The sequence below is a fragment of the Rhineura floridana genome, chromosome 4 (assembly GCF_030035675.1).
Source record: "Rhineura floridana isolate rRhiFlo1 chromosome 4, rRhiFlo1.hap2, whole genome shotgun sequence".
Classification (NCBI taxonomy): Eukaryota; Metazoa; Chordata; class Lepidosauria; order Squamata; family Rhineuridae; genus Rhineura; species Rhineura floridana.
The window spans coordinates 87,316,822-87,328,718 of NC_084483.1; the positions used below are offsets into that span (position 1 = coordinate 87,316,822).

The 11,897-nt window shown below is 42.6% G+C and overlaps 1 protein-coding gene across 1 annotated transcript in view; it reads right to left on the reverse strand.

Annotated features, from left to right (window-relative positions):
* Window positions 1–11,897, reverse strand: part of REV3L (REV3 like, DNA directed polymerase zeta catalytic subunit) — a 166,219-nt gene that overhangs the window by 153,198 nt on the left and 1,124 nt on the right. The window lies entirely within an intron of this gene.

Below are 11,897 nucleotides of genomic sequence, written 5' to 3' on the forward strand. Positions count from 1 at the left end.
GTCAAGTTGTGTGACTAAAAGAATATGACTCCGCTTCCACACACACAGAGCCACCCACCCACATCAGTAAAAAAAAAATCCTCCATCTGTGAACAGGGGTGTACGAGAACTAGGATGAAGCGGACTCCTTGGCACACCCACAGACCGACCACCTGCCTTGCAGCGGAGACTGCGCGGGGTGGTGGCCGTTTGCGTGTGTTCCCTCGCCTGAGAAGAGAGAAAGGCGCACTTTGGCACAGCAGCCGTGAGGCAAGCCGCCGTGGGGAGCTCTGACTGGGCGAGCCGGGGAGTGGAGGGAAAGCATTGCAGTCGCCCGCTGTTTGCTCGGCCGGCAAAAGAGACTCTGCAGAGGAGCTTTATGCAGCTCTACATGCCTGGGAGCCGCAGCGGGACAAGGCACAGCTGGCTTGGGTTGTTCGAGGCGCGTGTTTCGGCGGCAGCAGAAAGTAGTTGCCGCGTGCCACGAGGGGAGACTGCATGAAGGCTGGTGCCCCAGGGCGCCCTCCTCAGCCTTCCTGAGAAAGAAGGGGAATGGTGGCGGCAGCTCCAAGAGGAAGTGCGGCACGGCGGCGGCAGAGGGGCGCACGGTGGCAGGGGCGGGAGCAGGACACGCGGTGGGAACGGCAGGAGCTGCGGGGGCGGGAGCAGGACACGCGGTGGGAACGGCAGGAGCTGCGGGGGTGGGGGTATGAGCAGTGGGGGGGCGGCAGGACGCACGGGGCACACGCACACCCGCACACACCATCCTCACTCACCTCCACAGCTCTCTTCCCCTCCATTCTGCTGCTGCCTTCTTGGTCCATTTTTTCTCTCTCCAGCACTCCACAACTTCCTCCCTCGTGCCTCCTAACACAGAGCACGAGGGAAGAGTGACGCTGCGGAGACCTCCAGTGTGAGGCACATGTCTTCTGTCCACCAATCACATGAGCAGAAGACTTCCTCTTCCTCTCACCCCTAGTAACGTTTAAATATAACGTCAGAAACGTTACAGTTACTGCTAAAAAGTAGGGAAATTGCTAGTCGTTCTATTACTAGCAAAATGTAGTGAAGTTATGCCCTCGTTACTTAAAAAAGGAACGAATTACAAGTAACTCATTATTTTTAACGAGTTACTTCCAAGCTCTGGATTTTGTACCCAGTCAATGTAAGAGGGCAAAACAGCACCCTCCACCCCACCCCCTTATCTACCACCAGTAACACTCTCAATACCTGATTTGCTACGTGTGTTCTCCATTAGTAATTCAAGATTCAATGCACAGACATTTCAGAATTATTTATTTAAAAATAATGACATGAAACAACAATTATGTTCTTTCAAAGGTAGATTCTCATATTTTTTGGCAGCATTAAAGAAAATGTATATGCATAAAGGCTTGAAAACAAAATTAACCTGTCCAAAATGTCTAATAGGATGGGTCAGTGAAGGTACTTTTAATTTCACATACGAAGACCTCATAGATACATGGACAGAAAAGAGATTCCTCATATACTTAGTTTTCCTATTTCATGCTACTGCAATATGGCAGATTCTGGAAAAATCCAAATTTGCCATCAGGTTATATTAAGCAAAATAATAAACACAAAGCTATGTATATTTGATACAATTTATTGTTATCCATTACCTCAAAACATTTTCAGTTTGTTACCTATTTGATTATCTTGTGTTTCCTTTAATATTAAGGAAATTAAATCAATTAAGATTTACATGTAAGACATGTTGAATCCAATAAGAATGACTTGAACACACAAGATTTTAAAGCATTTCCTTGTTGAGGCTGCTACTTAATATCAAGAGATCAATTTTTTCTAAGTAAACAACAATTACAGTAAAATTCCTGGGAGAGGAGGGAATCCTAGGTAAAATACTAAGAGTTTTATTTTTTCCCAAGCTACAATACAGAGGAGCTTTGTAAGTATAGATGGGGATCATTTTCTTTTGGCACAGCAGCTTCCAGAACCGAGGAGGCAAATCAACATTCAGTGTAAAAGATTTGGAGACAAAGATTCAGAAAAACACGCCAACTATAAATCAAGAATCAGGCTACTCATACTACCTGAGCTATCTCAAGCAACAGTTGTGTGTATGTGTTCGCGGGGGGGGGGGGAATCTCCCATATGCTGACCAAATGTCTAGAAGTGAAGGCAAGTTATAAATGTGACAAAATAATACTATCTAGCTCCTTTAGCATGTGGCAGTTTGGTAAAAACAAAACCTAGCATTCCACCAATTTTAATTTCTTTTGCCATGCCTGGAGTTTTTATATACAAGCCAAATGATTGATAATGCAAGCCGAAGTCACAGAAAATATGGAATATAGTGTCAGTTTATCAAGATCTTGGCTACTTTTCCCTACATGCTTATTTCCAATTGCAAATTGTGAAGCCATTCCATTACAAGCTAGTTAAAATCTTTTTTTTTATTTTCTTCTTATATGAAAAGGATACTAAAACCTGTAAAAGCAACACTGAGTGTTACTTCTGTATTATACAGCAGTAAATGTATGTTTACCAGCAGAGCCGCCCCTAGGCACCAGGAAGCGGGGCACTTGCCCCCGGCCCCACGCGTGCCGCGCCTGGCGATCTGCGTATATCATAACCACAACATAAACAGATTTCATGACTGAGTCAAAGAGATCATCGTTGCCAGCAGGCTGAGCTTGTCAAGCAGCTGTGCACCACCAGTTGACAGGCTCTCTTTTCCCCCTCCTGCATATAATACCCGCACCCCCCCGTCTCTTCCCAAAGCCAAGGAAAAGATAAGGCCTGGCTCCTCTTGGCTTCAGTGGCTCTCTCAGGTTTAAGCAGAGCGAGTTCAGATTGCTAGAGGGGACACCCCCTCCTCCTCCTCCAAGCATGCCAAGGGAGAAGTTCGGAGGGTGGAGCGGGAACTTCCTGACCCGCCTATTGTGGGAAAGCAGGATTTGCACTTCTGCTCTCCCCCCTCGCCCCTCCCTCCGTTAGGGGTGGTTTGGGAAACTCTGCTGGAGTTCAGAGGAGCGCTGGATGGAAAAGGGAGAAGGCCCGCAAAGAGCTCCAGATCAGGGAAAAGATAAGGCCTGGCTCCTCTTGGCTTCAGTGGCTCTCTCAGGTTTAAGCAGAGCGAGTTCTGATTGCTAGAGGGGACACCATTGTTGTCCACTGCAGGTGACTCAATCCCTGCCATACCCAGTTTGGAAAAAGGACCCCAAAATGCAGGAGTTAGAAAAGGGGGGGAACCCCTCCCCTCCTCTGGATTATAGGAGGGTGGCCAGGTGCAAAACAGGGAAGGGCTCCATCGCCTTTCATAGTTGTGCATCATGAAACAGCAGAGTTGGAAGGGGCCTAGAAGGCCACTGAGTCCAACCCCCTGCTCAATGCAGGAATCCAAATTAAAGCATCTCACAGGTGGCTGTCCCGCTGTGGCATATTTTATATATTTTATAATAAATATTATATATTTTATAATAAAGAGAGAGAGAGAGAGAGAGAGAGAATGGGGGGGCAACTATGCTTTTGCCCCAGGCCCCGCACATGCTAAGGGTGGGCCTGTATACCAGCATGTGTATGACGGCGGGAAGAGAGACCAGCAGACGCCAGCTCCAGCTCCCTGCTGTATACAGCCATATCATAAGCATGGTGGGAAGCACACATTTTTAGATGCACACGTCAAATGCTTTACATATACAAACAAAAATAACAGGTACAGCAATCCAATCTGTTTGTTGCTTGTATTTGCATTATTTCATATAGCACAGTAACCTTGGGGGAAAAATTCAAATGTTTCCAAAATTAAGCATTTACCTGATTTTCCAAAATCAAGGATGATACCAACACAAATTTATCTGATCTTTCATTAAAACCTGAGTTTCTTTAAGGCTCAATATAAGAGCACACAATGGCTCTTCAAGTCCTAATACACACAAGTATAGTAGGGCCCCGCTTTTTGGCTCCCCGCTTTTTGGCACCCCACTAATATGGCAGCGCCAGCGGGGCAATCAGCTGTAGCGTGGGGAGTTCCAGGTGACAGTGATCAGCTGTAGCATGCGAGCTCCCCGTGCTACAGCTGATTGCGTGCTACAGCTCTGGAGCATGCGATCAGCTGTAGCACGAGGAGCTCGTGTGCTACAGCTGATTGCTGTCAGCTGTAGCACAGTGGCTGGAGCTCCCCACGCTACAGCTGATTGCGCTACAGCTGATCACCTGTAACTTGCTGTCAGCTGGAGCACGGCGGCTGGAATACAGTAGGGCCGCACTTTCCGGCAGTTTTTGCTTTTTGGCGGGGGCCTGGAATGTAACCTGCCATATGAGTGGGGCCCTACTGCATATATTCACCAATAGGCAAAAAATCCCTTGCAGTTTAAGAACGTAGCTATAGCCAATAGATATTTCTATCAAACTTTAAAAAACAGGGAAATTGGGAAGCTATACTGAATGCACCAGGGGAGCAGGAGACCTGACCTCCTCTCTGAGATATTGGACTACCCTACAAATTTGTCAAAATGAAAACACAATTTGGGTTGGTCTTTCACAGTAGCTGCCCAATTTCCCTGCTTTTTAAAGTTGGATAGAAATATCTGTTGGCTATAGAGGTATGTTCTTAAACTATAGAAGTATGTTGTTAAACCCTCTGGAGCAGGCTGAGAGGTAGTGCAAGATGAAATAAAATGAGTGAAACTCCTCTCTCCCACTTCTCCCAGCCAGGAGCTTCTGCTAAATCTCAAGTATATTCAATGAAGAGATGGAACCCTTCTGTCCACAGAAGGACACTCTGGATTCAACTTGGTATCTTTACAAAGTGCTATATGTAATCACATTAAACTACTGAATTAAAGGGCTGTATCCAATGACGTATCCTATTAGCCCAAGAATGTCCACCTGTGCAATGGGATGCCTTCTCTTCTCCCCCTACCCCCAAAATGTTGTGGGAGTTCCTCGAACACTCAGGAGCAGATTTGGGAGGTACAGAAGACATGCAAAGAGAGGAAGTCCCATTGCACAGGCAGAAACAGCACTGCAGCCAGCGTAAATAGCACTGTAACCAGTGCAAATGGAGAAGCAAGGAAGTTCCTCCATTCTTCACATCCGAGATGCTATCCAGCGTCTGCACATCCTCTTTCAGGTCTAACCCCAACTCTAATTGCAAGACTGAGCAGGGAGCCAATCTGGGTGCTAGCATTTGGCAGATCAGAAACACGCAAGTAGCTCATCTGAAATCAGCCACAATATTGTGCTCTACTGTTTTATGGTGGCTCAATTAGCAAAGAACACATATTTAATTTATTGATGGGCATCTAGTGACACACTAAGTATACACAGAAGTGTCCCAGCCCAACCATCCTATAAAATAAGATGAACGAAGTTAGTATTCTCATTTTATACATGAGGAACTCAGACCAAGGACTGCTACTAGAAGGCATTTATTGCTAATGTTTAAAGTGCTATAGAGAATATAAACACCTAAAGTGCAAGTACAAAGAGCATAACATATAAGAGCTAGTCTAGACATGGTGAAAAACATGTCAGAAGATCAAGCAGAAATGAGAAAAAGAAACAAAAGGAGACCAATGCTAAATTAGCATGTGTAGAATCGAGAAGACAGAGATTACAATCAAAAGCTGAGAATATGAAACAATCCTAAAATAGATACTAGCAATGACATGGGAGCCATATAAATGAATTAAGCACAGATTTCTGAAACAATTATGATATGTATGAAAGGAGGAAAGGCCAGCCAGAAGGACCAGGTTCCTAACTGTTCCCTATACATAACGAAACAAGCCACACTGGCTTGTTGTTACACGTGAATCCAGTGTTGAGGTTTGTTTCATTCCAAGCAAACTGCAGGTAGAAGCTAAGATTTATTCTTAGCTTCCACTATTGGTTTATTTGGAGAGGATTAACCCATGAGCTTGGGTTCACACAACATAATCAGCAGTGCCGGTACTCATTAAACCATCATTTATTTAAAATTATGGTTTAATGTTGTGTGTGAATTGGGCTACAGTATTTCCAAAAAGCAAACTACTTTTCCAAGTGGCAAGCAAATTCTGTTTCAGCAAAGAGGCTAACTTAATATACTTCATTTATGTAGCACTTACATGGCATCTATTCAAAGTTTTTCACATACTTTATAATGACTGGGGGAAGGACCTCCTTTATGATGCCTATTTATGGAAATATCTTCCCACAAAGGCTCACCTGCCACCCACTGTGGTCTTAAGGCAAATATCCTTTTATTCTCCCTGGCTTTAGCTTTTCGATCTATGATGAGAACTTGTTGCAAATTTTAACTTTACTTTATAATTTTATATGCTCATTATATGTTTTAATTGTTCTGTTTTATGGATATAAGCCATCCTAAGAAAATGTATACTGTATTAAATAAATCTCAGTAATTTTTATAAAAATCATGCAAGGTAGACTACAATTACCCTACACTGCAGATAAGAGCTAAAGCTGAGGGACAGCCAAGCACACCTTTTATGTTCATGAAGTGACATTTCAAAATTGGACTTTCCAACTCACACTCTTACCCCCTGCACTACAAACTGTATGCTACTAGAATTAAGATAGCTCTTATACGCTTCTGAAGAAAAAAACCCCAGTCCCTGGTACAAGAAGAATGATCACAGGATGTACAAGGCTTTGGGGGAAATTGGGGAATATTAAGCAAAAACAGATTTAGGTGCTTGCTTGGATTTAGAAAGGGAAAGGATAAATTAAAGTTACAAGCACCAATATTGGAGAAGTGTGTGTTACGCTAGCCTCAGTCAATCATGACTTTTTGTGCACAACTGGATGCAACTTACATACTTCATATTCAACTTATTAAGAGGACAGAAATCTTTATATTTTGCTCAAACTTTCCTTGTGCACATGCTTCTATGATGCAAAAAGCAGGGACAGCATAAATTATTGAGAGTAGGCCGCAGGATCATGTAAGTGTGCATGAGAAGACAAAAATGTACATCAGGGAAGCCAACATGGTGGCCCTCCCGATGTTGTTGAATTCTGACTCCCATCAGGCCCAGCTAGCCAACATGGCTAATCATCAGGAAGATGGGAGTTGTAGTTCAGCAAAATCGGAAGGATCATAGGTCAGTCACTCCTGGTGTACACCTTTCACGGCGTGGGTCAAAGGTACCTAAAGGATTTTGTCTCTTCATGTGTCTGTCTTACTTTGGATTTTTTCATTAGAGGCCCATCTCCATGTTTCCCCACCATCTGAGATATGGCAGGGGTAAAGGGACTTTTTCGTGGTTGTGCCCCTGCTTGGGAACACCATCTCCACAGAGTTTTGCAAGGAGCCCACTTTGATGTCTTTCCAAGAGCAGGTAAAGATATTTTTTATTTTCTAGGTCTTACAAGGAATCTGAGCTAAAACATTGCTTAAGAATTCATCCTTGCATCAAGTGCAAAGAATATACACATAAAAGGAGATATTCAATAGCTATTTGGTATTCTGGCTATTACTCCTATCAGAGATTAGCTCATTTTCCTTTTAAAAGCAATAAAGCTGTCAAAGGAAAACTTTCCAGTGTCAGTTTGTGTACACAACCAAGAAGTAACAATGATAATTCTTATCTCTAGCCTGTCCGCTTGATTGGTTTTTCATTTTCTTTCCCATCAAAAACAAAATGCTCCCAACCAGTGAAACACACAAGATTCAATACTAAAGAAGTATTTATCAAAATGCATATAAGATGGTTCCTAAGGGGAGGGAGATGTAAATGTGGAGGTAATGACCGCCAAAGGCTTATGCACAGAAACAGGAACTGAGAGAACAGCTCTAATAGGGCCCAATAATAGTCTTCATAAAAATGTAGGAAGGAAGCTAGATTGTAACTCACATCGTCTTTGATGCATATATACTAATGCCCAGGGTATGGGAAACAAACAGAATGAACTTGCCTCTTAATACAGGAGGGTAAATACGAGTTGATAGTGATAACTGAAACTTGGTGGGATGACTCCCATGACTGGAATACAGCAATTGAAGGATGTAACTTGTTCAAAAAGAACAAAAAGAATAGCAAGGAAGGTGGAGTTGCACCATATGTTAAAAATATATATTACTGCATGGAAATATAGGAGGATGAGCTTGGTAGCCCCATTGAGAGCATCTAGATTAAAATTAATGGGACACGGAAAAAAGGAATATGGTGGCTGGAAACTACTACTGATCACCCAATCAAGGAGAGAACAAGGATGAAACTCTTGAAAAGCAATTTCCCATTTTTCAAAGAGGCATGATGTAGTAGCGATGGGGGACTTGAATTATCTCAATATCTTTGGGGAGACAAATTCTGCCAAACATGACTCCTCCAACAAATTCCTGACTTGTATTGCTGATATCTTTCTCCTACTGAAAGTGGAGGAAGAAACTAGAGGACCAGCTATCCTTTACTTGATTCTAACCACTATCTTGACTTGATTCTAACCAACAGAGATGACTTAGTGAATGAAGTGGCAGTTACGAGAACTCTGGGGAAATGTGACCGCGTTATACTTGAGTTCTTTAACATAAAGGAAGCAAAAGCTTAGAGTAGAGTGCTTATCCTTGTACCAGCACAACTATTTAGTTGAATACCGTCCAAAGCTATAATACTAAAACTAATATACTAAGGCATGGTGCAGTGACTAGGTAGGTACCACACATAGGATAACGTAACAATTTTAGTACTGTCACATCTACAGTCATAAAAATTCTGTTCCACTTCAATGAGACTTTCAGCCCATTCTCATACTTGTTTATTGGAAGTAACTTCTACTGAATTCACTCTGAATATTATTTGACTTATCCCCAAGTAAGTGTATATAACATGCAGCCTTAAATGTGTTTAGAAGTGCTACCCAAATCTTGTTCTATGTTGTGGAACTGTCTCCTCAAGGAAGCTTATCAGCCTAGTCCTTCAACTATAGAGAATAACAATAATAATATGGGCTCCTGCTGGGAAGAAGGGTGGGATATAAATAAAATAATAATAAAGAAAATTTTATTCCCCAAGCCATTGTCAAGTACTTAAAAAGTATTGGAGAATTTTATCCAGTTACTCTTGATGCTACATTTTTTTTGGCTTTGCTGTTTTATGTTCCACTGTTATTCAAAACAAAGTTATTCGACATTTTTATTAACAGATGAGGAGGTACAGAGCATGCTTATCAAATCTGCAGATGATACAAAATTGGGGGGCACAGCTAATACCATGGAAGACAGAAACAAAATTCAAAGGGACCTTGATAGGCTGGAACACTGGGCTGAAAACAGAATGAAATTCAACAGGGATAAATGCAAAATACACTTAGGAAAAAGAAACCAAATGCACAGTTATAAGATGGGGAATACTTGGCTCAGCAATATGACATGTGAGAAGGATCTTGGAATTGTCGTTGATCACAAGATGACTATGAGCCAACAGTGCGATGTGGCTGCAAAAAAGACAAATGCTATATTAGGCTGCATTAACAGAAGTATAGTTTCCAAATCATGTGAAGTATTAGTTCCCCTCTATTCAGCACTGGTTAGGCCTCATCTTGAGTACTGCATCCAGTTCTGGTCTCCACACTTCAAGAAGGATGCAGACAAACTGGAAAACGTTCAGAGGAAGGCAACAAGGATGATCAGGGGATTGGAGACAAAGCCCTATGAGGAGAGACTAAAAGAACTGGGCATGTTTAGCCTGGAGAAGAGAAGACTGAGGGAGATATTATAGCACTCTTTAAGTACATGAAAGGTTGTCACACAGAGGAGCACCGGGATCTCTTCTCAATCGTCCCAGATGGCAGGACACGGAATAATGGGCTCAACTTGCGGGAAGCCAGATTTCGACTGGACATCAGGAAAAACTTCCTAACGGTTAGAGCCATACAACAATGGAACCAATTACCTAGAGAGGTAGGGGTCTCTCCAACACTGGAGACATTCAAGAGGCAGCTGGACAGCTATCTGCTGGGAATGCTTTGATTTGGATTCCTGCATTGAGCAGGGGGTTGGACTTGATGGCCTTACAGGCCCCTTCCAACTCTACTATTTTATGATTCTATGAAAAGTCTACAATTTTTATCTTGGCTTATTATTTGTGATTGCCACTGACCCCTCCCTTCTCTTGTGTTCTGCAGCATGTGCAGAGCACCTAGGGGAAGGTAGGCGCTTTTTTCTGCTTCTATACTGGGCTTTTTTAAGAAGGCAGTGAAGAACTGTTTTTCCCTTCTGTAAAAGCCCAGTGGGAAGACAAGAAAACATCCTCTCCATCCCACAAGTTGTCCATGAACTATAGAAGAACTTGGAGAAAAGAGGCTTTTTTCTGCCTTTTGTTGGGCTTATACAGAACATACATTGTCTCTCCCCATTCTCTACACTGGGCATGTAGGACAGTCACATGATGGGGAAGGGATCCTCACTGCTGCTGCTAAGTGGATGTGGGGGACATAAAATCTTCCAAAGGTAAACATAATTATTGAACACAATACTCTGAAAAAAACACATTGCCTTACAAGAAGCTACATTTAATGCACAAAACATGTCTTGCTTCCACTGGTCAGGCTCCAACCTTATGAATTATGAAAACATTTATCTAGAAGATACATAACACTCATATATTGTTCCTTAAAAGATGTAGTCTGAAAACTACTTCAAAAAAAGTAGCAGAAAATAACACGTGACATATTAACTACCTCACAGGGTTGTTCTGGGAATAAAATTAGGAGAGGGAGAACCAAATTCTTCACCACTTTGAGCTACTTGGACAGAAGGTGGGAGAGAATTATAATAATAAATAAATAAACTATTACCAATAACATGTAAAATACTAAATGCCAAATATCAAAGAAAATCTGTAATTGTTTAAATCAGTGTATCTTTGTGCTATCAACCAAATTTCTTCTTCGTTACAATACTTGCCCTTAGCTGAACTGATGTGTCATTTTCTAGTGTAATTCACCACACAATCACCAATACACACATGGCCTAGTTGAAAGAAACTATGCAGTTGTCCAGGTCACTTTATGGTGGCACCAAAGGTTAGTCGGGTATTAGCTAAAATGGGTTTGTTAAAACAGTAAAGGGAAATAAAACAATATATAATTAACAAATAACAAACCAAAAACAGTAGCTGGCTGGATTGGGCGTTCAGGAAGGGTAAAAGAATGTAAAGAATAGAATGCAATAAGGTATGAATATTTTAAAAAGGAATTTTAAAAGAGAACAGTGTGATTAAATCTCTGAGGATCAATATGTGTCTAGGGATTAGGATAGTCCTCCTGAAGTGGAGTGACCTGTTCTTGTTTATCATCCTAATGAATTTATGAACTTTGAAGGATACAGGCATTGTGGCTGATTGAAAATGCCCCTATATCAGGTATAGAAATTCTGTACCTGAGGATGTTATGCTTTAAAACGAAAAAAAAGTTGAGTTATGGCTCAGCACAACCACTAGTACAAAAAAACTGCATTTCATTATTGTTTAAAATATTTATAATATACGGGGGTGAGAGGGGAGCGTGACTGTCCACTTGTAGCAGTGCTTACACAAGCATCATACACTAGAAAACGGAGACAAACCAGCAAGTACAGACCGCCCTATATCCTCCACCCATCTCCCATTTGTGCAATTGCAAGAGGTCAGCGGCGCGGCCCCTACAAGGGAAGACGCTCTCCTGGCGCTGCTTGCGTGCGATAGCAAACACTATACGAAGAGACCCAGGAGTGGCTACCTTTCCCTACGCCGCTACCACCAGGCGGGGCCCCCGGCATGGACGAGTTCCCTCAACCGCAGCGGCCGAACGGGTGGCGGCGGCAGGTACGGGAGGCCCACGCTGCAGCGCGCCAACACCGCAGGGAGGAAAGACAGCGCCTGTCAATCAGTCAGCCACAAAAAAAGAAAAGCCAGCCCTGAGAAAGAGAGTGAAGCAGGGACACT